General features: G+C 48.4%; 1 protein-coding gene and 1 long non-coding RNA gene across 2 annotated transcripts in view; one reads left to right on the top strand and one right to left on the bottom strand.

The window, feature by feature from the left end:
• SYNDIG1 (synapse differentiation inducing 1) overlaps positions 1 to 4,254 on the bottom strand; it is an 87,206-nt gene extending 82,952 nt beyond the window's left edge. The window contains exon 1 of the mRNA XM_080408896.1: positions 3,916 to 4,254. The gene's annotated coding sequence lies outside the window, so the exon portion shown is untranslated. The remainder of the gene's footprint in view (positions 1 to 3,915) is intronic.
• Positions 4,255 to 4,394: 140 nt separating this feature from the next.
• Positions 4,395 to 20,392, top strand: LOC308072275. Its single transcript, XR_013931618.1, has 3 exons — positions 4,395 to 8,003; positions 10,314 to 11,060; positions 11,097 to 20,392. It is a non-coding gene; the product is annotated as an uncharacterized lncRNA (long non-coding RNA).
• Positions 20,393 to 25,220: the final 4,828 nt, after the last annotated feature.

The raw sequence follows: 25,220 nt of genomic DNA, 5'->3' as shown, positions 1-25,220 counted from the left end.
AACGAATCCTGAGAGGCTCACCCAGGAATATCAACATCACAGCACCACCTGGCCCTCTTGGTCTGCCTGCAGGCTGACACCAGTGCCCCAAAATGCATGTTGGCATCTGTAACCAGACTGCCCACAGACAGAAACACCTATACGTGGCTCCAGGGCTGGGCCTACTCACTCAGCTCTCACTCCTGATGGGCAGCCAAGCCTCCCCCCGAGCCTGGTTCTCGTTCACACCCTGCTCATCTGGCTCTACTGGCGTCTCCACCCTGCATGCAAGAAGCAAAGCAGGACAAGACACCTGCCTCACACCTGTTCTGCATGTCACACCCCAGCACTATGCTCTAGGCTGGGATTTAGATACTCCTGAAGCAGGAATGATAAATAATGAGAAGATGGCACAGGAAGACAGCCTGGTGGTGCAGGCGTGGTGCAAAGTGAAGGTTTCCGTACCTCCTGCCCCAGGCAAAGCACCCCGGGGTTGTAAGTCACTTTGCTAGAAAAACAGATCTGTGATACTGTAAAATTGCTAGTGCCGGTTCATCAGGGCAAGGATGATTAGATTAAGCAGCCACTGCTGGGCAGCCTTGCTTCATCAGGCTCTAGAAGAATTGCAGAGCTAGGAATACGCTGTGGAACAAAAGCTTTAGAGAGTAAGTGATTTAGACATAGCAAAACTGGTAGCTGGAGGTAGATAGGGCAGGCAGGGAAACACTGGGAAGTAGCATCAGTGGGTGTAGATTGACATTTACAAGCCTTGCTTAACCCCCTACTCATCCCTCCCTGCAGAAATCAGAGTTGAAATGAATAATGGGGCCCATTAGACTCAGGGCATCGCTAAAGCCTGAAGAAAAATCCTATAAACCCTTCCCCCTGGGAGGAGAAGGAACATAGAACATAGGAGACTTCTGCATGGGAGGCACAGGCATTTGGCTGGCAGCACATCAACTCAGCGCTGCCTCTTGTCATCTTGCAAGCCACATGCAGTGGGGAGAAGGGAGATCCTCCCGTTGCAGAGGGCAGGACAACAGGAGCTGGAAGGTGGGTGGGTGGCATGAGAACACCGTGCACTGGGAGAGGACTGGGTCAGCCATTGCATGTAGCAGGCAGCTGCGGTGGGAGATGTCCTGAAGAAGCACGCTGAGCACAGCTGTCCTGCAGGACCTGACACCAGGCTGGATGTCTCACGGGACCTAGGATGGGCAGGTCGCCCCTCAAGGAGCTGAACTCTTTGACTATGCCATCATTGTCTTCCAAGCAAATTATCCATTTGCAAGCACCCTTTCAGAGATCTTTGTTCTTCCTGGGGATTTTTAAGGGGTCTGAGCACATAAACCCCATCAAACCTCTGCTCGAATTATGCCTACTTGATGTGAACAGTCAGTTCATTTTTCCCATGCCTCAGTGAACTATAGTCTCAGAGCTTAGGACAGAAATGCTTTACAGTATGGATTTGGATGGATGGTTAATGAGGGAACTTTGCACATTCAGGTTTTATATAGATACATATGCACAGATACACATCTACAGGGATGCCATGTATAAAACTGGAAGTGCTAAAGGCATGCATGGACTCGCAACTCTCATATACTGCACCACTATTCAAAAATGCAGTCTTTGCTGATGCAATGCAAATCACCACAGTTTGTCACTTTTCTGATATTAACACACCGAATTCAAAGCATGAAATATTTTGATTCTTAGGTACTAAAAGTTGGATCAGCTCCACCTGAATCCTCGGGGTCACAGACATTTATATCTGAAGAGGTGCATTCTGCTGTGATCTCATTGCTCAAAGTAGTTTCCAACTTTTACTGGAGGAAGAGTATTTAGAAACATTTGATTTGATACCCAGAGAATGTGTATTTAGACATGAGCAGATATACCCTCGCACACTTACATGCAGACACTACTGACATTTCTCAAAGCAAAGTCACTGAACATGCAGAGTATCTTCCTCCTGTTTAAACATCTGCATTTTTTCCTCCATTGTTCCCCAATGGCACTGTATAAACTATAACCTGTAAGAACTGAAGTCTTTCAAGTGAAGAAAACAAAATTTGGAAATCCTAGTATGTAACCTGCAGTCTTAATAACCACATAGGCAGTATTAAAATCTCTCTTGGACAGAAGCATTTATACCTGCCTGCAGATACAGATATAAGGTAGAGAGAAAGATAAAAATCCTTATCCAACTATGCTGCACCTTTTCTCTAATACTTTCCTCAGAAGGGAAAATATTTTAAATCCAGAAAGATACCTTCCTCAAGTTAAATGTGTTGTGATGCTGCCTATATACACTAGTACTGCATTACATCTGCATTTGTGTAACGAAGAGCCTTCCTGTGCCTGTGAGATTTATTCCAGAGCGTATGGCACCCATGGTTGAGATGTCTGCCTGCCCACTTAATAAAGGCAGACTTCGTTTAATCTGTACACCCTGGCATGACCTGTAGTTACCAAACTGCCAATAAAATGTCACCTTGGCCAGTAAAATCAGAAGCGGCTTATTCTTTGGAGCGAGGTGATTTGAAACTAATATGGAGAGCATCTAAATGCAGCTACTTTGAAGACGATAGCTCATTAACTATAATTAAGAGCACGTCATTTAAATACATGAATGTAGAAATGCATTCTCTGCTCTGACTGCATTTTATGATATATGATAATCCCCCTGAAAGTACCAGTTAACTCATCTTCTTGGGTTTAAGAATATCAAAGCATCTTTTAATTGTTGTTAATGCCCTGTTTATGAGGGATTAATGTCTAATTATTTGTGATCTGAATATTTAATCTCCCTGGAAAGTTTAGATCTTTTTTTTTTTTTCCACCTTCTTTCTCTCTCATTACACACTGAGGCTGCAGCCTCCCCTCCCGTTACTTTGAAGACACAGTTCAACAGATTGCTCTCCAGAGCAACTCCTGCCACTAGGTAGCTCCATGTTCTCACGGGGGACAGAACCCCGCAGCACCGCCCGCCCCGCACAGCCCCTTGCACCCCTCCCGCTGCAGCGCACCCCGGGCCGCGGGCGCTGCCAGCTGCGCTCCGGGAAGGATGCTGCTCCCGCGCTGCCAGTTCCAGAACGGTCTCAACGCATTTGCCAGCCTCTTCCTACTGAAGGGTTCTCCCCGAGCCCGTGCGAGGTGCTTTAGTGATACCCGGCCCAGAGTGATGGGACAGGCGTGGGGGACTTACCCGGGTGGCCCCTCTCTGCCACTGAACAGAGGGACCACTCCTGCCTCCTCGCCTTAAGCATCCCTCTCTCCAACTGGGCTGCCCGCAAACTGGAGGCGGGGAAGGCAGCGCCACGCACCCGGCACCTCTCGGGCAGGGCGGCGAGGGCAGGGTGGCTGCAGGGAGCCCCCCTCCCCTTTCCCGCCGCGCTGCGCAGCCCCGCGCCCCCTGCCCGGCCAGAGGCTGCCTTGCCCGGCGCTGCGAGGGGAACGTGCTCCGGTACAGGGACCGGGGGGGGGGAGGGAAGGGAAAAGGAGGACCCCACGCACAGTTTCCCTTCCAGTGCTCCCAATCCAAACCTTGCCCCAGCACTGGAAAAGCCTGATCCCTTCCCAGACCCCCTCCCGGCGCGGCGGGCACAGACGGGGACGCGCTAATTTCGGCTCCCGGCAGGGCACTGGGCGTCCGTGCCCCCCCCCCCCACCACCACCCGCGGTGCCTAGGGGGGCAGGATCCCGGCCCCCCCGACCCGGGCGCGGCCCCATATCCCTGCGCTCCCCGGGGCTCCCCCCGGAGACTCTTGGCCGCGGCGGCTGCGGGAGGTGCGGTGCCCCCCCGTCGCCGCTCGCTGCCCGGCGGCCCCGCTCCAAAGCATGGAGGGGAGGAGGGATTTGGTGCATCGCTTCCCGGAGGGGAGGGGAGGGGAGGGGATGGGGTGGGATGGGGTGGGATGGGGGGGTGTCACTCACCTCCCTGCAAGGTGACCCGCAGCGCGATGCTCCCGCCGCGGGGAGCGGCGGTGCTCCCGGCCGGCGGCGGCTCAGCGCCCGGGCGCGGTGCCCGGCAGCATCCCGGCGGCGGGGGCGGCGGGGGGGCCGGGGCCGGGCAGCGCGGGCGGGCAGCGGGGCTGCGCTGCCTGCACCCGCCGGGCTGCACTGTGCGCTCAACTCGCGGGGAGGAGGAGGAGGAGGAGGAGGAGGAGGAGGAGGAAGAGGAGGAGGGAGCGAGGGAGGGAGGGAGCGAGGGAGGCAGGAGAACCAGCCCTGCGTGGCGGAGCGGCCAACTTTCCTCCTGCAGCAGGAGCAGCCTCCCATCCCCTGGTGTGTACACCCGCCCCCCCGCCCCGGTACGGCAACCCCCCCCCCCCCCCCGCCTCCCAGCCCCCTGCCTCCTCCCCCTCCCTGGGCCTTCCTCCCAGCCGGGGGTCTCCGCTGCTCCCCACGCACCGCGGCTCCGCGCCCCTCCAGGGGCCCCGGCTCCTCCCACCCCCACCCCCCGGGGCACCCCGGTACCGATTCCACGGCCACAGGCACCTGCCAGCACAGGGCACAGCACCCCAACTCCCCCAGGTGATGGGGGCGCTCCGGCGCGTCTGAAGAACTTTATTTGTGTGGGTTTATTTTTTAGCTTGGTGACGAGGTGCCGGGCTGCGCGCTGCAGCACTGAGGGGGCGGGGGGAGCTTCCCTGCTTCCCTAATAACTACACGTAACCCGGGAAAGCAGGGTTCACTCGTTCGTCTTCCCACCCCCAGCAGGCCTGCTAGCCAAGTCATTTGCCTAAAAGCCTCTCTGTCACCACTTCTTTCTGGATGCTTTAACATCTATGGCTCGAGCTGCTGTTGGAAGATCACAGGCAGGGTTTGGATCGCTGCTGCTCCTCGCCGCTGCAGGGGGAGGCGCGAGGCCCTACAGCCCCGGTGCGTTTGTGTTGCCCCCACCTCTCTCCCCAGGTTAAGGCTGTTTTCTCTCCCTGCTTGCTTGTTGTTATTCATACTCACAAAATAACCCCTGCCAAATTTTGCTGAAGGAGAATGTCCAAGATTTAAAACACACATTAACTAACCTGAGCCTCTCTCGGGGATTTTTCAGCAGAAAATCCCTCAAGCCTCCTCTTTCACAACGTCTTAGTGCTCTTCCAAACTCTTTGTTTTCAGTATATCCTAGTGGTACTTGCAAAAGATTTTTCTTTCCATCTGAATAGCTGCTCCCTTGCTCATCCCTGACTTGCTCTGGACTTCAGGGAGGTTTTTTGTGTCTTATAGAACACAGCTTCTTCCTTAATGTAATAGGCACTGGGTGGCAGTAAATATGTAATCAGCAGAAAAAACAGCCCCAAATGGTGATCACCCTGATTCTCCAAAGTGCTTTTCACCTTTCCTTTCTTGGGAACAGAAGCCTGTAAACCACATTCATTCTGCCTTTACTGAGTAAGACTTTCAGGAAAAAGACTGTCTCTCTGTTCTGCTTGTACAGGAACAAAACTCTAGGGGGGCTGGCTTGCAGCCAAATGAGTACAAGCTACTACAGTGCAAATTCGTACCATCAGGCGTTACTGCTACTGATTGGAGATATCAGCTGGCTTGGATGGATGGTGAATTCCTGGCAAAACACAGTTTCTTAGTGACCACAACTATTTGTGCAGTAGGAGGAAGCATGGCAAGATTTCCAAAAGGATTTGTTAGATATTTTCTTGGGAGGAAAAGAAAGGGCATTTATAGAAAACAGAGGGTGGAAGGGATATCTGGGTTATCAAGTCAAATTTTCTGGCTTCCAGGAAGCCACATCCTGTGAGCCTGTTTGTTTCCTTCTGACACTTCCAAAATGAAGTGTTTTCCATGCTGTTTCGCAAGGTGAGATTCAGTGACATCAGTAAGGTAACCATTATCTCTAGCACTGTTCCTCCACCTTTCCCATTCCCCCTATACCAAACAAAGCATGCTTTTCACTCAGTCCAGGAAGACCATGGACCTTTGTGTCCATGAGAAAACAAGACCTAATTTGGTTTAGTTGAGTTTTGCAGCAGAAACAAGAAAATCTTAGTGGAGCAATCACAATTCAGCCGCCACAACGGTTGTAACTGTTGCTACAGACCAGGACATACTTCGCTCTTTCTTTTCGTCAACCTCTTCTCTTGCCGAGAACCACCGAAGAAGGAGCTTAGCAGTGCTCTGACTAGTGTTAATCGTGCCAGTTCCCTGTGTGCACTGAGCTTGCCATAAATTGGCCTATTCCTGACGCTGGGAAGCTAACAGCTATGCCTGGCTTGATTTTGGTATTTGCAGCTCTCATTGTCCACCTGGTTCCCTGCTGATTTTTGGGGAAAGGCTTTCAAAGACCAAGAGAAAGCTTGTGGCGAGGTGAATTGCAGCAGACCGGTTTGTGATTGGGAGGTTTCTCTTCAAGTCTAGCAGCATCACTGAGCGTCTTCTTCAACAGCGCATAAGCATGCACAATCCTCACTGCATTGGACCAACACACTTCACAGCTTCTTGGTAAGAACTGTGGGTGGGAAGAAATTGGGGAGATTCATGCTACGTGTCTAGCAATGGCAACTGACCCTTTCTCTCTGTTTCCAAAGGCACTTTTCATCCTGCCAGGGAGGATACAGATGCACCTCAGTAGGAAAGCTTCTGTGTAGACAGAAGCGCGAAGCACTGTAGTGACAGAGAGCAGCATGAGGAGATGTTTGAAAGGGTAAGGCAGGGGAGGAAGAAAAGTCCAGCTCCCTCGGGTCTGATGGCTGTTGGAGGCTTGCTGCAGCTGCTTGCTAATCTAATTTTATGCCAGAAATCTGCCAGGACAAACTGCATAGCAGGCAGGGACCCCTTCTTGCTTTGGAAACAGGTTTGCTTCCCAGGGCCTCTAAGCAAGGCTCAGCTGTAGCCTGAGCTCCTGAGAAGCTACCATTCCAAGACCTGATGAATAGTAAGAACAAGAAAAATCCTTGCAAAAAGAAAAAGTGAGAGGCAGGGCCACCTAGAGCAGAGGGAGAGGTGGGAGCAGTGCAGGGCAGCCCAGGCTGGCCTGGGAGCCTCCATGGGTCCGGCGGTCTCCTGCTGTCTGTGAGGAGCTGGGGATTTGGGAGCCATAAAGGCAGAATGTAAAGAGAAAATGCCACCCAGATGCAGAAATTACTGGAGACATACGAACAGCTTTTCTTGAAATGTGGTGTTTTGCAGAAGTTAAGGAAGGATGAGACTTCACAGGCGTATATCATTATAGCTCCAGGGAAATCATTTTGTCGCTGGTTGCCCTGATCAGGGCTGGTACAAGGACTTACCCTGACCAAGCATTTGACCGCTGGCTTCAGTGGAAGCACCCTAAGTAACTGCACCTGGTCGGAGAGACACACAGTCCTGATCGACAGCCTGCTCTTCGCTCTCTGGATGCTCTGCGCCACCGTTAGCAGTCAGTCTGTGAGAGCCCTTGGAGGCAGAGCTGCTCTGAAAGCCTCCTGGCCAAAACCACCCAGGAGGCATCACAGCGTTAGGAGCAGGAGAGAGGCTCCATTGGGAAACCACATGCCAAATGCTGCAGGCAGTGACCATTGCGGTAGCCATGAGGATTTGGGGAGCATCATTAGCTGGAACATCTATTGATGTGCTGAAACGCTCATGGGAGCTGGTGGGAGAAATGTTAGGCTGTGGTCCTCACTGTCCCAACAAAGTCTGAGGGTCTCGGGTGTGGTGTATGCTCTGGGAGGCCCAGGACACCCTGAGCAGTAGAGTGGAAAGACAGTGACCTGCGAGTGCATCCCTGGGCGCTAGGAAGAGCAGCAGCACCACCTATCACCAGAGAAGGAAGAAGGAGAGAAGACAGACAAAACGCTGCTCCTTCTCACTGTTCCCAGTACAAGACTGGAGCCCAGACCTTCGAGATGACCAAAGAGAAACTTCATTCTTCCAGCAGAAGAAGCTGGCTTCAGTCTTTCCCTGCAACTTTCCTGCTAAAGGCTCCTGCTGGCTCTGTGGATAGATCCGTAGGTCCATGATCTAGCATCCTTTGCTGCAGAGGAAACAAAACGTCACCTAACGCCTCTGTCAGGAACAGACCCCAGGTAACAGGACAACGCTTGTCTGTCTAAGGGAGGTAGCCCGGTCGATGTTCTCAGCCTTAACAGCCTGGGGGAGTGGTCATGGAGTGACACTGCGGTGGTGCAGAGCTAGCGGAGGGAGATGGAGGGAATGGAAAGGAGCAGGTTTCAGGAGGAAAGGACTGAGAGCTGGTATTTACAGTGATAATGAGCCGGGGGGGGGGGGCGGGGGGGGGGGGGTTGGGAAACCTGCAGACCAACCAAACAGGTCTCCAAGACTGCCGGAATGGCTCATTGTTTAGAGGACAGAACTGGGCTCTAGGACCCTGTGCTCCAAACATGTAGGGCTGTTGGCTCTGCAGGTCAGCACTCAAGGGCTCTCTTTGTCAAAAATCCTGGCACCATAGGTACCGGTGTGGTCTGAACCACATTTCACTTGATTATAATTCAGAGTGATGGTACAGAGCAATCGGGAAGTAGCCCAAAATCTGTAATCTCTTTCTGCCAAAGGCAAGAACAATCTTTCCATTTAATTGGATCAGACCCCAAAGGTCTAGCCAGGAGTGCTTTTAACTTTCTGAGAAAGAAAATGGGTTAGCTGAGATGGCTGAGCTGGGTGGGTGCTGAAGTTTGTGTTGATTTGTTTGCTGGCAATTGAAACCAGAATAAAAATGAAAGCTTGGGTTAACCCAAGCTGAGCAATTTTTTTTTCTTATTCTGTATTTACAGCAAATGGAAAAGTAAAATACATAAGTTTTTGGCTGAACCACGTAGCTTAGCTTACAACCAATGTTTCAGTGCTTTGAACTGTTCTTTACTCCTGTTAACTGGATCTGCTTGTTTACTTGCAACAGAGGAAGAATCCAAACGCAATCTCTGCCACGCTTAGCCTAATCTGCACCAAAAGAGTGGAGTGTGGCTGCTAGATAACATCTGCTGGGAGGATGGAGTAAACAGGATGTGGGTCTTTACATCTGGTACTAAATTAACTTGGAAAGACCTGGTAGCAAAAGTGTTTCACGTACACAAGTCCTCAGCCCAGTCTCTGGAAGGGATTGTCTGTGCCTCCTTCCCTCGAGATGAGTTACATGAATTCAGCTAAAGTGGCCCAGTTTCTCATATGTCCAGGATCTAAGAGACTCAGAAGCTCAAAAAAAAAAAAAAAAATCACATTGCTTTTATTTTGCCATCTGTGCCTCATCTCACTGCATGCAGTTCTCATGTTTGAACTTTTTGGGATTCTTCCAGGAAGCCTTACAGCAAGCGCTGGCACCAGTGCTTCTCTATTCATAAGGCAGCTACTTGACTGGTACAGACGGCTCCAGGGGAGAGGGAACTGTATCATTGCTGTGCTGCCTCGCATCGCTGGCCTTCCAAGGTATCCAGGAAAGGCACAGGTTAATGCTAATTGAGATGTGGCCATCTGTCAGACAGAAAACATGCCAAGGCCACCCTGTGATTTTTTATAAGGGAAAGAACCAGTCACTGGTGACAATATTTAGGTGCTACAGACCTTGACCAGAGACAGACAGATATCTAAGATGATAAAGGTTCCCTTTGGACATGATTAGGAATCTCCTGAGTTGTTCAGCTCCTCACTTTAAATGCCTTTTCATCCCCTGGGAAACTGCAGCATGACTGCTTTAAGTTAAACACATCTTTGGTGCTGAGTGCCATGAGAATTGACCTATTATTTGTCTTACGGTGTTGCTCAGGTTCCCAGTATGGAGAGATATGTATGTAAACATGGTAAGAGACAGCCCTTTCTCCAGAGATCTGATCCTATAAGTAACCAGGACAGGAAAAGCTGGGGGTGGAGAGCAGCACCTAGTCCCACTGGAGGTCTTGGACCTAGATTCATATGGGCATGTTGATGCCTAACTGGGCAGACATTAAGTTAAATTAAACAACTTGCAGATTGTCATGTTGGGTTGGTTCAGCCCCTTAAACAGAGCTGCCTGGGCCTGTGGAGAACCCTGTGTCACCCAGACAGTGTCAATGGACTCTGCACGAGACATCTGGGAGAGCTTGACATCCCTGGAGCAATGGCTGGAGGATGCCCCAATAGTTAGGGACCTGAGCTGAGCCCTACGGATCTGATTTCCACCTTGGCAATTGCAATTTAAAGAGAGTGCCAGCACCTTTTCTTGCTGCCTGCAGTGGGTGAAACCCCCTAGCTTAGAAGCCTCAACAGCAGCTCTGCATGAAGGACGCAATGGTTTCCAAATTCTCCATCATCCTGCAGATTTAAACTAGTCAGTGCCTGTCCTGTAACATTCAAAAAGTGCTTTGGCAAGAAACAAATGATAATACCTTTCCTTTCTGCACTAACAGGCCATGAAAATAAAAGAGTTCCAATTCCCACCTTCGGTCTCCTGCTGCAGCTCCCATGGCAAGGGTGCAGCCTCACTGCTCCTCAGGATGTCTGCCAAGAGCTTGCGGAGGGTGAGACCTGTTTAAGGCATGCAAGCAGATGATGGGACCTGGCCTCAGGTTTGCCTACCTGGAAAGACCATGGGAAACTGCTGGGCCTGATGAGAGAAGATGCTGAACATGAAAAATAGTGAAGTGAGAAGCTGATGAGGGTTACAGGTAGCGCCATGAGGAACAGTCAGGTTTCACAGGCAGGCAGGACAACGACACTGATATGAAAACTTGTGGAAGTGCAAACTTATGGAAACGGGCCGGAATTATAGGACATCATGGTTAGCAAGTAGTGTAATTAAGGAGAGATGGCTTCAATGCTCCTTAATGAACAGTCCCACAAACATCTCACTAGATTCACTGAAGGAATTAATCCGTCTGGCTGATAAATACCCAGTTGCCAGGAATACTCATTGAATTAACTGATGCCACCTTAAAATGCAGAGGAGAATAAAATTTTATTTTATTAATTTCTATGTGCTTACCTGCCTTTTATGTATGATGAGGGGTTTTCCTCCCCTTGGAGCAGCTGTTAAAGAGAGAGGACAGGATTTTCACAAAGAAAATGGCCTGACAAATACCCTGGTGGTGCTCTGGTGGTTCTCTGCTTGCCCTGTGCAATGCAGGAAGCCTTGGAGGGACCCATCGGCATGCTGTGTTCGGAGTGCTGTGTTCGGAGTGCTGTGTTCGGAGTGCCGGAGTGCTGTGTTCGGAGTGCCGTAGCTCACGGCGTGGCTCCTGTGGCACCCTGCTGTGACTATGGAGATGCTTTTGAGGTGGGCATACTCCACTTGTCCTCATCTATCCAGAGCTCTCAGGCGTGAGGCACCAGCGGGTGGGTAGGGAGGGGTGTGCACAGGGAAGCACTTCAGGAAGTCTGGAACCTCAAAGACCTCTATTATTTTAGGGGAAAAAGTCATGATCTTGGAAAAAAAGGCAAATTTTTGTCTCTTGTCCTTCCTGTCCATGGGAAGAGGTCTGAATCCCAAACTGCTTGTCCTTTCCACCTTGCTCGCCAACATCCCCAAAATCAGATCTCTCTTTCTCCTCAACAGTGAGGGGTTCACCTATAGCTTATGGTTCTCTGCCAGCTCTTAGCATGTCCTTACAAGCAAGCAGAGTTTTGAGATCCATTGTCACAAAAGAGAAGACATTGTCCAAGTAAAGACAATATTAAAGGTAGTCGTGGTAGATCAGGCCTCAAGAAAACCTCCAACTGAAATCAATGAAGGGTTGTGCTTCCAAATTATTTGCATGGTTCTGTCCTTAGCGTCTGGGCATGGAATCAAAAGCAATAAGCCAACAAAGCAGCACTGAGCTGCTCCTGCGAACAGTCACCATCAATAATGAGAAATACTAGGAGAAGTACTCTTTGAAATTCAAATCACAAGGAGCATCATTTAAAAAGGAACTCAAGAGAAGCAGAAATACCATGCGCCACACTTTAATTGTCATGCATGTGACAAAATCCCCTGCATTGCTGTTACTTAGCAGCATTAAATTTATTCCCATATTATTAATGCCATACCTGAGATGAAGTAATTAAACTGGCAGCCCATTTCTTCTGAACTACAGGCCAGGCCTTCAGCTGGTGTAAATCAGAATACCTCCACTGCAGAGACTGGGATTTACAGCTGCCCGGGAGCCAAGCCCTTGTTTTGAACAAGGGAGAGCTGAAAACGAAGTCAAAACCATCATCACTGTGTGTTGTTCCTTCTGCCCCACAGTAAGGGTAAGTGAGGCTCAGGTCCCTGCTGACCTGGAACTGCTCCCGATGCACACTGCAAGCGATCTGGGAACTCCTCCCAGCAGGTTTAACAAATTAAATTTGGAAGGTTAAATATTTAATAACATGCTAGTGATTTCTTCCAAATGGGCACGCTTAGTTGCTACTATACCCTGTTCCTTTCCCAACCAAAGTCATCAGAAATACTCACAGGCCTGTTTTGACAGAAATGCTATATTACGTCTGCAGGGAAAGAACTGCTGTAGGATTCATCACCCCGTCCTTCCCTCCCAAGCCCCCCAGCCACAGCTGCCTTTTGCCCACCTTCCAGCCTGGCTCCCAACGTGCCTGTACCTCTGCAGCAGCAGGATGGCTCCACCTGCATCCACAGCACCTTCCACACCGTGATCCCAGATGGCAGGACTGCCCCACGGACAGGAGAAGCAGTTAAGTGGATGACTGCAGTGATAGCATGGACCTTTGAAATTATGGGTGTCCTGATGCCAGGCACATTGTCAATCAGTGAGTGGCACCTTGCAGACTACAAAGAGATTTGGGAAAAGCCAGAATCTCACCTGGGCAACTTAAAGGCCCATTCAAAAAATCCACTGAAGCTGAAGAAAGGAGCTCACTGGGAAAAGGACCACATTTCTTGGATGTACGCTGTGCCTGCTCTTCTTGCATATGAAGGGAATAAAATATGCCTTTATGTGGGCACGTGGGAGAAAAGGGGAGGTTCCTGATTAAGCCCCCCAGGCAAGAGGGGAGCAGAAGAAGGTGAATTTTGGTGTATAATTAGGCTGACTGCTAACTGCCATAGCTGACATCAAGGGAAGGTAAGAAGTGCCAAGTTTCCAAATACATGGTGGGAAGGGGTTCTCTGTACAACAGGCTGCACATCTGCGGGGCATCTTGCTGAAGGTCACTGCGGGTGAGGCAGCTTATCTGGGAGAAGGAGGAGACGGGGTAGGATTATGGAAGAGATTCAGTGAAGGGTACTGAATAGATGAAGTCTGGTTTGGAAAAGCCTGGAACTGCAAAATGCCAGGGGCTAGAACAGGGTTTAGGAGAAGTGTCACCATCTTTGCCCTGTTCTTGTAGCTATCCCTCAGCACCTGCATTTGGCCACGTTTGGAGAAAGACAGACCTTTGGTCTGAACCAGGATAGCTGTTGTTATGTTTCTGTGGCATCCCAAACTGCCAGAGGTACTAGACATGCATCATCTTACTGCATGGGCTGAAAAAAATGCATGTGCAAGTTTAACAACCACTCTTCCAGATGACTTTTTTGGGCTTTTTTCATTTCTAAGGTAGAATGTTCTGAGGGTTACATACCTTTCTGTAATCAAGGCTGAATTTTACAGGCACTATCTGGCCCTTAAGCAAAAATGGTAACATTGTCCATTACAATTGCTTTCCAGCAGAAATTGTTTGAGGGTTCTGTTTTTTTGTGGTTTTGTTTTGGTTATGGCTTGTTTTATTTTCTTTTCAGGAGCTGTTTGTTTTCCTTGAGAACTTTTGTTTTTAAAAGGAAAACTGAACCTCTCTCCACAGTGTTTAGTTGTTCCAAATTTCACATCTTCATTAAAGTAAAACTGCAGTGTTTGAGGTTTGTGGCATATTTTTTTAAGAAATGTCACAACTTCGGATTTAGAAGCCTTCATGTTTCAGGGCTCTTCTGTTCTGAATATTGTGTACAATGAGATACTGATGCAAATGAAAAAAACTGTATTTAATTTAAAGATGTGTTCCAAGTAGGTTTTTTTTCTTATTAAAAAGAAGGAAGCTGCCTTGGATGTTTGTTCAAGGTTTCCCGCTGACATGAGTGGCACTGGTGCCCAAATCTCTTAGACAGCTTTGAAATTCATTCCCAGGCATTTTGGCCTAAATAAAACAGCAGAAGTCTCTTAATCTTATTGCCTCTTAATGTACTAGGTAAAATTTGCCCCAGACTTGCCTTACATCATCCACTTCAAAACAGCAGCTTCTTCTCCCTTTCATGGGCCTAACCAATTAAAGATACTTTGGATGGATAACCCAATGCTTTTGAACTCGCATGTCTGGATTTTTGGTGCTACATTGCTGACAATCTTTTTCTTTTTCTTTTTTCTTCTGCTGACAAAAATATCAATACATTATGTAAGTTTTTATGGGTGTCTTGTAAATTTTTCTTTGCTTGATTAGTGCAAAACCACTCATCCCCAATAAATGCCGCTCGCTTGCAAGCAGTTAATCCGCCAGTTTTATCCACCTCTTGTAATCTACCTGTTCTGTTAATTACTGGAATCAGTGGGATGGTAACCCTCCTTTTCCTTACATTTCTGTGTAAGACTTACCAGAAGGGAGGCAGAGAGAGTTTAAGCTTTGGGATTAACAGCAGTCATTGCTTCATAAATAATAAATCATAATAATATACAAACACTGACTCTTTTCCTTTTTTCAGTCCAAAAATCTCCTTTACTCCAGGGAAATGCATAGCGGGGTTCCACAGAGAAATTTTCTACTGATCAGCAAGAGGAAAACTTACAGCAGACTATGCTGAGCATACAAAATGCAGAAATCAGCACAGTCTGCTCAAGACGGTTGACAAAGCAGAGTTACCAAATCCAAATTGGTACGTACAGCCACAGCTCCAACGCCAGAGCTGGCCAGCCGGAGCTTCCTAGCGCTGTCACTTCAAGCGATTGTAATTTCCAGCTACAACACAGTTACAGGTGAGTCAAGGAAGAAGACATGGTGTAACACAGCTTCAGCTGGGGTGAATTGGCATGGCTGATGAGATTAGACGGGTTTTCATCAGGCAGTGCCCTAGGCATCCCATGGCCCATGACCCTATTCTAACACTCCCTTTCGAAAAGCATAAAACCATTGGCTTTACATTTATATAAAAACCATATGTATGACTGTATTCTCACTGTTACACATGCCGAAAGACTCGGATGCAAGCTGCAGAGACTGTGATTTCAGGTGGTTTAGTAAGGGTTTATGTTTTGTCCATCTTCCTTCTCTCTCTGAACAGCTCTCCCATCATTATCTTGACTTCACGTCTTTCTGGAGGCACCTGAGGAATTTCAGTAGGCTAATTCTCTGGGATGCACTGAAAACCAAACTGGCTCATTTTTAAGGCCAGTTAAAAAGGTGGGATTAGAAGGTACTGATCTTGTAAAAGTCCTGAGGAAATACTTACCTTTCATCCCTGTGAACATCTGAAATGTTCACTGAAAAGGCAAATTTAAAAAACACTGAGGCGTTCACACTTTGATGTAGCACGTTCCTTTGGTGTGTGCGAGAGGGCCTTTCTCCTCCCAGTGCTGCATTGCTGCCAGGGGATGTCACGCCTTGGCTTCTTCAAACACAGATTTTCCAAGTGTCTCAAGTACCAGCTGCAGTATCTCCAAAAATCACTTGCCTGCATGCCTCCTGGTCAGGATGCAATCCTTCTCCCATTGAGGGCAGTGGCAGAGCAGGATCGTTAATTTCTTTAATTGCCTTGGTCCTAGGGGTCAGCAGTTTGCTCCACAATGACCCTGGAGGATAGTTTTGTTCCAAATGTAATCATTGTGGAAGACAAATTGTTGGCTGCTTGATATCACCAAGATAGAGACAGGTAACCACAGGGCCCTTGCCGCTGGTTAGAACATCTCTTTGGGCTGGTGCTGCTGGTGAGCTTCAGAGATCAGGGAGCAGAGCTGGATGCACATAAATGTGCGTCATCCCAAAACATGAGCTGCTCTCTGATCAGTGCTTCAAACTCCTCAAGTCTTGCTGTCTGGTTTGCAGTCTGGGTTAAGTACATTCATGCTGCTTTACAACTGTCAAATACTAGTAGTAGGTTCTGTGTTGTGTCTCCAGCCTGATCGAGTTGCTTCTCTGGCATTTCAGTGTCTTGGATCCACATAATCACACTGGGGGTATAACATCTGATTGATCTTCATGTGTGATGACCAGCTGCGATGTATGCCCTATATACCTTTCACTGGGAGTCTGGCCACAGCAGTCATTCCAAGCCTGTCTGCAGAGGTTTGCCCAGGAAACATTGCTGGAGGTTAATATAAGTATTTTCCCAAATGCAACCTCAGCAAGTTCTCCATGAATTTTTCTTATACACTGACTTTTGAACCTTGGTCTGAGTTCAGGAAAGAGACCAAATGAGACACAGCTGTGGTCTTCAAGTGTTTGTGTGTGGATTCCAGATGCTTTGCCAACTTGCCAGAGAAATCTACACATTTGCATCTCATTGCATGAGATCATAATGACACTGATGATTCTTGGGCTACCTGATACCTGTTCTAAAACCCAGGCCAGAGCTGTGAAGATTATCTCCAAGTTAAAGATGCACCCTGCCCATGTTCCTGTTGTGATGTTGAACCCAAAGGGAAATCTTCCCGTCTTGCTGTTCTACACATGTAAAGGTCATGCATCGCATGCAGCAGGCTATTTCATATTTCAGCTGCTGCTGCCTTGTGCCCTGCCTCTCTGCCTGAGGAATGAAATGCAAGTCTCCCATCTGTGAAGGCAGCACATAAAGGGCAGCTGAGCTGCTGGTGTCTCTCTGCTGATAGCTGTAGGACACACAGTGTGCGTGGCTGATCAACCAGCAGTGAAACTGCATTGTTCTGGGTGGTGTTTACTAGTCAGCAGCAGCTGAGTTTTGGCCAGGAGAAACTGGGCATTGCTCTCCCGGGAGCAGACGGGGCTGCGGTTGGAGGGCAGCTGCTGCAGTCTGGAAGCAGACCTTTGCCTTTGGCACTGATCTCACGGCACCCCCCGCACCAGTCCACTGGGGTCTTGCCAGACGCCTTGCCACTCCAAGGCAGCTCGCAAAGTGTGGTTGTGGCAGATTCAGCAGCGTAGGCTTGGAGTTCTGCTGAAACAGTCACACCCCATTGTCCAACAAAACTGAAGCTTCTGAAACAACCTTTCCCACCAGCAGCCATGTCTGTTGCTTCCACAGTGAAGGAGATTTGTTATGTGCAAGGCGTAACCAGTCCAGCTTGAGGCACCAAACACAAGTGGAGATAACTACCTGGCCTGTGGACTGATATGGAGCTCTTGTCAACAGACAGCGGTAGCTCTTGTCTACAAGTCATCTGAAAGACATGATGAACATGAATGGCATGAAGCAGCCTTCTTTAGAAAACTTCCATGCATCACGTAGTCTTTGGGGAAACCTGGTTTCATCCCTGTCTTTGTCATTGTGGGATTTTGTTCTAATGCATTGGTCAACCCTAGCTATTTTGTGGAGCCTTGTGAGTTCATCTTCAGAAGTTCACATTAAGACACAGTATTTCTTTCTTGAACATCACAGCATGAAGTACAAGGGCCGGTACACACTCCCTGAATGGGGTAGCTCTCATGTCTTCTGAGTCCCCAAGGTGAGCAAGAATTTATACCAATGTTTGCTTCAAGAAGATCTATTTAAAATGCCAGGGCCATGAAAGATACAAGTTTTGTTGATGTCCCACTGGTGATCACCGTCCCACGCAATCCTTCTCCATCGAGCTGTAATTCAACAGCCGTCTCCACCAGGGCAAGTCTACCTTTCTGAGCCAGGAACATGTGGTTAAGAAACCTGTGCAAGAAATGCAGAAAAAGAGCAGATGCTCTGTACAGTTGATACTCCTTCTTCAAGATGTTGCCCAGTGCTTTTTCAGCACGGCAAACCTGGAGCAGAAATTCCACCTCTTGGGTAGCAGCTCAGAGCAGGGATGTCCAGGGTAAGCCATGTCCTCAGTTAGGTTATGAAAGGTGTACTTGCTCCCACCAGCTCTGTGAGGAAAATGTGCATTAGGCACCAAGTGCAACAGTGAGTGAGTGTGTAAGTAAGAGGCAACATCCTGTTCCACTGACCCTGCCTGTCTGCCAGGTACTTTGTCTTTTCCATGATCCCTCTGTGATTCCCCCCAGTCCCCAGCCATGGAGCCAAAGGGAAGCAATGGCAAACCTGAGCTGCCTCCGCAGCCTGCAGCTTGCCACTGGTGTTACTGGAATTTGCAATAACGGGGACCCCTGCCTGGGAGGTAAATGTGAATCACACGGGATAAAGGGCAGAAGTTAATGCAAATCACCAAGGGAAGTAAGATAATTTACAACTACGTATTTCAACCTTTCCAGCCCTTGGCTGAAGTTAGAATTTCAATGAATCATAGGCTCATAGAATCATTTGGGTTGGGAGAGACCTTTAAAGGTCGCCTAGTCCAACCTCCCTGCAATGAGCACAGACATCTGCAACCAGATCAGGTCGCTCAGAGCCCCATCAAACCTGACCTGGGATGTTTCCAGCAATGGGGCACCTACCACCTCTTTGGGCAACCTGTGCCAGTGTTTCACCACCCCCACTGTAAAAAAATTCTTCCTTATATCTAGTCTGAATCGGCCCTCTTTTAGCATAGATTTCTTCCAAACTTTGTATTTCCTCAGTGAGGAAGTGTAAAAACCACCTACCTCAGTGCTAACACAGACCTGATGTGCACAGGTGGGCTTTGCAGGAGCCCCAGGTCCAGCTGAGGCACTGCTACATCCTGCCAACAGACAGCAGGAGGGAAAATATTACTCCAGGAATTAATCTGGCCCCTGAACAGGCTGTAGGGTGCTGGCACCAGTCTGCTGCAGGCTGAGAGATGGCTTTCACTGAGACACTGAGAGCTGTAGTTTATATATCAGAACATAGAGGACCCTATATTTGGGCCCAGCAAGCATACTGTGACAGAGAAGGAAGCAGTTACGGTGTTGTAACCACAGTCACAGTGGTTTGGCACGGGTACGGACTTGTCTGCTGCTGGATCACAACAAGCTGAATGCTGAGGCTGGGAATCCAGTTGGTCCCTGGAGTCGGTGCAGCCCTGGCTGGGGATGGAAGGCTGTGTCAAAGCAGAGCCTTGCTCTTCGTCGTCCTTCCCACAGGTCCCATGTCTGTCCCAGGGTGGCTGCCGAGCAGGGTCAAGCAGAAACATGCAGCCAAGTGCTAAATGTTTTATGCTATCGCCTGATTGATTTTAAACGATGCTTACTTGGCAACACACCTCTCAGGACTTGTTCCATAAGATTAGAGATGTTTTTTCCTAATGCATCACTGTGGCTTGTAAACCTTCTCTGCCCCAGTAACAGCTTAAGAGCCTGTGTTTAAAACCGGAGCCGCAGTAGTGTTTTCCCCGCACACCACCAGCTCTGCCTCTCCATCCCACGGCCCGTGATGGGACAGTGCTGTGGCACACACTGTCTGCAGCAGTAAATCACGGCGGTGTGCAATGGCCAAGCCTCAACTGTTCAGCTGCTGTCCTATCCCTCCAAGACTGGCTAGAGTGACTACAGGGAGGGGACATCCATGTGCTTATGTTAGTGGCCTCTTAATGTCATCTCAGGTATTTCCCCACTTCATGGAGCTGGTGCTCACTTGCTTTTCAAGTGTCGGGTGCTCTAGCCCCCACTAGGACCACTGCTGGGTAGGACAAAGCATTGCAGGGCTCCTCTTGGGATGGAGGAGATCCACTGTTGGAGGAGTCTTCAAAATCACCTTCACGTGGGCTGAGGAGTGTTTCAAACCTGTGTGTACTCAAAATGATGTTCAGCTGGGAAAAAAGTCCAAATGGAGAAGAAGAAACAAACATCCCTTGTCAATACTACACAACTGGCAGTAAAATTTGCTTGGTTATCTACAACAGTTACATATATCTTTTTTAATTAAAAAGAGAAAAAGAAAAATAAAATTATGTAACTATAACGAGATTGGTTGTTGTCTTGCCAGATTTTCAGTAGTAACCTCTGAGGCGGCTCAGGAAAGACGCCTGAGGGTGGAACGGCAAGGAAGGGATGGCATAGCAAACGTGGCTGAGCTGCAAACAGCAGCTTTGTTGTGCGAGATGGGAAGAGCTCATTTCTTCCAGAAAATGATGTGCTTTTCATTGTACTTTGTCACAGTCCATTCAAAAAGTGAAGGACCAGCCATTACACCCAACAGCACGTGCCAGCATGTCAGCTGTGATGGATGGCAGCCTATTCAGTCAGGCCTCGGGGAACAGAGGTTTGCTCATCTCAGCACCTGCCAGGAAAAGTGCCCTGGCCAGACAGAGCTCTCGGCAGACTTCGGCCCTTGCATGGCTGCAAGGACGAAATGCCCCCAGGTTCCCCCGCACCTGCAGCGCTGCCTGTGCAATCCTTCCCAGTGCCTACCTCTGGGAAGTCACCTTTGTGGTAGGAAGAAACCTGGAGCTACTGAAGGCAGAGGATGTTTTGCTGCTGACCTGTCCATCTATCTTTTGCCGTTATTAGTCTGCCTGTATACTGAGGGTCACTTTGAAGAGCAGATGTTTCCCACTAGCGATGTGAAACTGCCTTTAATTTGTGCCATGTAGCAGGGCTGGAGTTTGAAAATCCCCGGGTCACTTTCCATTTGTAATTGCTCTAAGGGGAGCCTAACTGGGAACCTGCAATCTGATGACACTATCTACAGGGACAAGAGAAGAGGAAGGGTCAACTCATTTTCTCTTGGTGAGAGAGGTCTGGAAGTTTGGGAGATGTTGTGGAACATAAGGAGGCTTCTTAAACTTCTCATTAGCTTGTTTCAGGAATTGAGACTGGTGCTATCTGCATGCTTAAGCAGACCATCAATCTCAGCTCCCTATGCCACCAAATATCCTACAAAATGGGAGAAGAGGGGCTAGGCTGGCATGGAAAATCTGCCTGGAAACAAAAAACAGAGCTACTGCTCCGTGCATATACTGAGACATGGCTTTTGAGCGCAATGGGAAGACTTGATGGCTGGACGTGATCTAGGTATGCTGTCATGAGCTCCCCAGCCCTCTCCTAGCAGCACAGCCAGCTGAAGAGTGCTTCTGGGCACCTTCTCAGTCTTGCTCTATTAGGATTTGAGGCAGATTATGAGTCTGTTCTGCCTTACTGTCTCCAGGAGAGCAAGAGAAACTCCCTCCTGCACAGTCCCATTGCCACTTCATTGTTATCAGGAAGCCTGACAAAGCAGTGGAAACAGTCACAAAATCTGAAAATACGGTTGTTTAAAAATCATACCTTATCCACATGGGTCCCTTCAGGGTTTAAAAAGGAGTGAGATCAAGGTTGGAACTGTTATTTCTTCTTTCTTTCATCCCCATTCTGTGTTCTTTAAGCGCTGAAGAGTTTCTTTCTCCAGCTCATTATTCGATTAAAGGTTAACTTCATGGGACTGCAGTTATAAATCCAGTTAAGCAGCAACATTCTAAATAAGAAGCACTGGGAGGGAGTCTTATCCATGTCAGGCAGCATTATCTGAGTTGTCTTAGTATGGGAAGCAGGGCTAGGCAAAACATATCTGTTGAAACTTTTTACTAAACAGAAAAGTAATTTTTTGAAAAGATGAAAACTCCCCCTCCCCCCCCTTGTGTTACTTCTTTTTATATCATATGCTGTACTCATCAATAAATATTTTCAGTGAAGTTGTTCCCAGATAATCTCCTTGTAACATTTGCTCTTTGTGGGGATCATTCTTTCAGCTCTGTTGGTCTCCAGCTCGTGGCTGAGGGTCAAGGGACAGTGGTGTCTTCAGCACTTCTTGGGGAGGTGATTATCCCTGTGCAAAAAGCGACAGGGACCCCAGCATAAAAAGGGTTAATATTGAAAAGAACTGGGTCATACTGACTGGAAGATCTGGCGATGCCTTCTGCTCCCCAGGGACTGTGTTAGAGACTGGGCTGAGCCATGTCCACCTCTGTGTAGTGCTCCACTGAGGAGAAACCAGGATGTCTCCTCGGGCCCTGCAGGCATGGGGACAGTAGCTGCTGTGCCACCCAAAACCTGCTGGGAATTATCCTCCAGGCACCAGGGTGGGCTTGGCTTGGCTCCCTCAGTACCAGCCTAGGAAGGTTACAGCTTCTCCCAGCTTCTTCTTCCAGCTGTGCTACAACTCCTGGTCCTCCCAGCCCCTGGAGAGACAAGGAAGAGGAGGAGGAAGGAAAACTATTAGCTTGTCCCTATGAACCGTTTCCTTCACATTCAGGTTTTTTAGGCAGACGCTATCAGTTGTTTTAGTATTAATAGCTAACAGCATTTTGAAAAGCTATTGAGACAAAAGAAAGCATCTGGAATAAAAATGTATGCAAAGGATGCCTTTAGCATACTTTCCACAAAGACAGTGGAGTTTGTACTTAGCCGCAGGACCTGGCTGGCATCGCCTGCAGCAGTGACCGCCCCGGGTAGGTGCCTGCAGCAAGAGCTACCTGACTGACAGGAGCATCCAGGAGAGCTGGGGACGGTGCGGCGGCTGCCGGTGCTGAGCATGCCGAGCCAAGCTGAGCCACGTGGATGGCAGGTGAGGCAAGAAGTGGCGGGTGAGGTTGGCCTGAGTGGCTCAGTGTCCAACCCAAGCGGCAGCATCCAGGGCTTTGGCCAAGCAGGGAGCCCACGAGAACATAGCTGGTGACTGAAGCGAGCCGTTTTTATAGATTAATTATTTTCATTGAGTATGAAGAGGTCATGTACTTTTTACTTTGGTTTTTTTCCCCCCACATTTTAGACAAAAGATCTGCCATGAAAAGTAGCCTGTGTGCAACCCTCCTCACACAGGCCCAATCCACCCTCTGCATCAGCAGGCTGCTGGTGCGCACGAGTGGGGCAAGTGCTCTACATGACCAACGGAAGGAGAAAACCGATGTGCTCAACTGGGACAAAACCCTGAGGTCCCTGATGGAGGCAGCTCACTCATGCAGTGGCTGCAGCATCTGATTGATTCCCCTGCCTGACCTGAGCCAGGGGGAGCCCACCAAGGGCTGAGTGATGTGGCCCTCACCGGAGGGATGCGGCTGGGGTGACCTGGCTGAGAGGCTGCTTCTGTGGATAAACTGACCTCATCAGCCCTGCTGAGCAGGTCACTGACAGCACCAGAGACAACAAGAAAACCCAGATCATTTTTTTTATATCCAAAGAAAGGACCAGCCCAAATTCAATGGCCAGTACAGGATATGTCTAAATACATTGAAAACATAATTTTATTTCTCTATTTTTTTTTATTTATTTCTGGTATCACCAGAACCACCCGGAATCCACCCAAAAGTTCTACAAGTACTGAAGGTGCTGAACTGTTCACTCTAGTGTACTCTGACTGCATGAACAAGCCTCATGCCAGAGGAATGGAAAGGGCAAAAATATGTTTGCTATAGTGCAGAGTGGAAGTAGTAAACACAAGAACAAGTGGAATATGTCAGAGAGAAGTCGACAAAATATCATGTTGTCAAATCTGTTAATGTTCTTGGGAGGACTTTGTGTAACAAGGAGTCTTGCCCTGTCTACGTTTCTTTAAAAATTTAATAGGCAAGGTCCATCTACAAAGATCCCTCATAAAACCCATCAAGGAAAAACTGGGTCAGGCATATTACAGATTCACAACCTGCTCAAGGTAGGGAGTAAGGATCTGTTTTCACAGTGCATGGAGGTTACTGAAGACATCTCCCCTCCTTCTCATTGACCTGTGCTACCCATCATACTCATAAGGGACATGAAGAAGAACACAAGTAGGAGAATTGCAAAGGCTGCAGATGATATAGAATCACATAGGATGGTGACTGCGAATAAGTGAAGAGCGGCCTTCACTTAATCACATAAGAAGGGTCTCTCAAATGGTTTGCAAAATGGCAAAGAAGCTTTGATGCAAACTGGAAAGAAATGATAACATGGGGAAATAATCTTTACAATGCATGCTTACTGGCACTAATGGTGCACTAGCTATCATCACTCACAATTTAGATTTGGAGTTACTCTGAATAATATGGTTATCTGTAAATACAGGAGAGGTACACTGATACATCCGCATTGCTTTCTCCGTGGCCTGGATTAATGTACTTCAGTCTGCTTCAGCCCCAGGTGTGGGTGGTGGGCTCTGTAGCAGGGTCTGGGGGCAGGGCACTGAGCTCAAGTTTGCCCACTGCCCTAGATGGGGAGAGAGGTGTACAATTTATTGCTTGTGTGTTTGGCGCTTTTTTTTAATCCACCCACGATAATGAACCAACTCAGTCTATTGTGAAAGAAGATACTGAGAACAGTAGATCATCTCTGCTTTGCTCCCTTGCTTTCCTCTGCCTCTCCACTTTCAGTAGGGATGTTATCAGCTGTCCTGCTGCTGTGCTATTCACTGGTGAGGGCCCCCTACACCCCTTTTCTGCAGCAATCTGTGGAGAACATGAGCTATCTCATCCTTCCAATGCTGAGACTTGACCTCTTCAGCCTGAGCTGTCACCTCATATGTTTTAGTTCTACAGGTTCTTGGCTTGATCTTCGATATGTTATGGAGGAAGAAGCCTTCCAAAACAGGGAGGTACCAGTCATGAGAAGCATGCTTTGTCTGTAACACTCTCCACTGAAGGACACTTGGTTTCGAGAAGCTAAGTGAAGAACAGATAAAGTTTGAGCATGAGAAAGAAGCACCAAAAATTAACTAAGAAATCACTTTGCTTCCTCCTGTTGCTCTTAGGTCTTTCACTGACCCCTAACTCCCCTCTTTTCAGCATCCAGAGCCTCAGAAGAAACAATGGCTAAGAACCAGCTAATTTACACCAACACAACAATGACCTGAAAGTGCTACTACCTTCCTCAACATCAGACGCCCTTCCTGTCCATCAGTCTTCTATTTTGAGAGACCCGTGGTCTTAACATAAAGCCAAATTCCAATTTACACAATGTTTTGACTCCCCTGCACAAAATTCCAGGACACTGCAGTATTGCCTTTATGGACAACTTTGCCAGTGCTAAAATTGTTCAGATTTGCCCATTGTTTCTTACAATCCTGTGTGCCCTATGGAACAGGTTCTTCAAGAGGCAAAGAAAAGATGAGCATCCTTCCTTTTATCAAAACCTTTCTTTAGTGGGGGGATCTCATACACACCTCATGAACAGTGAGAAACGAAACATCCTGTTTTGCTGTTCAGCTTTTATTTTCATTTAATTTACTTGTGATCCTACAGCTTCTCTTTTATTTCGGGTCCTTATTTCTTGCAGAGCACCCCAAGTTCATCAGTTTTGTTGGTATGGCCTGCTCACGTATCTCACACTCTGCCCATCACCTTTGCCCTAAAGAACCTCATGTTCACAGCCGGTTTCTTGTGGTACCC

The sequence above is a fragment of the Falco punctatus genome (genome assembly GCF_963210335.1).
Source record: "Falco punctatus genome assembly, chromosome: 12".
NCBI classification, from domain to species: domain Eukaryota; kingdom Metazoa; phylum Chordata; class Aves; order Falconiformes; family Falconidae; genus Falco; species Falco punctatus.
The sequence above is the reverse complement of the archived record's forward strand: the minus strand, read 5'-3'. Positions and strand labels throughout refer to the sequence as shown.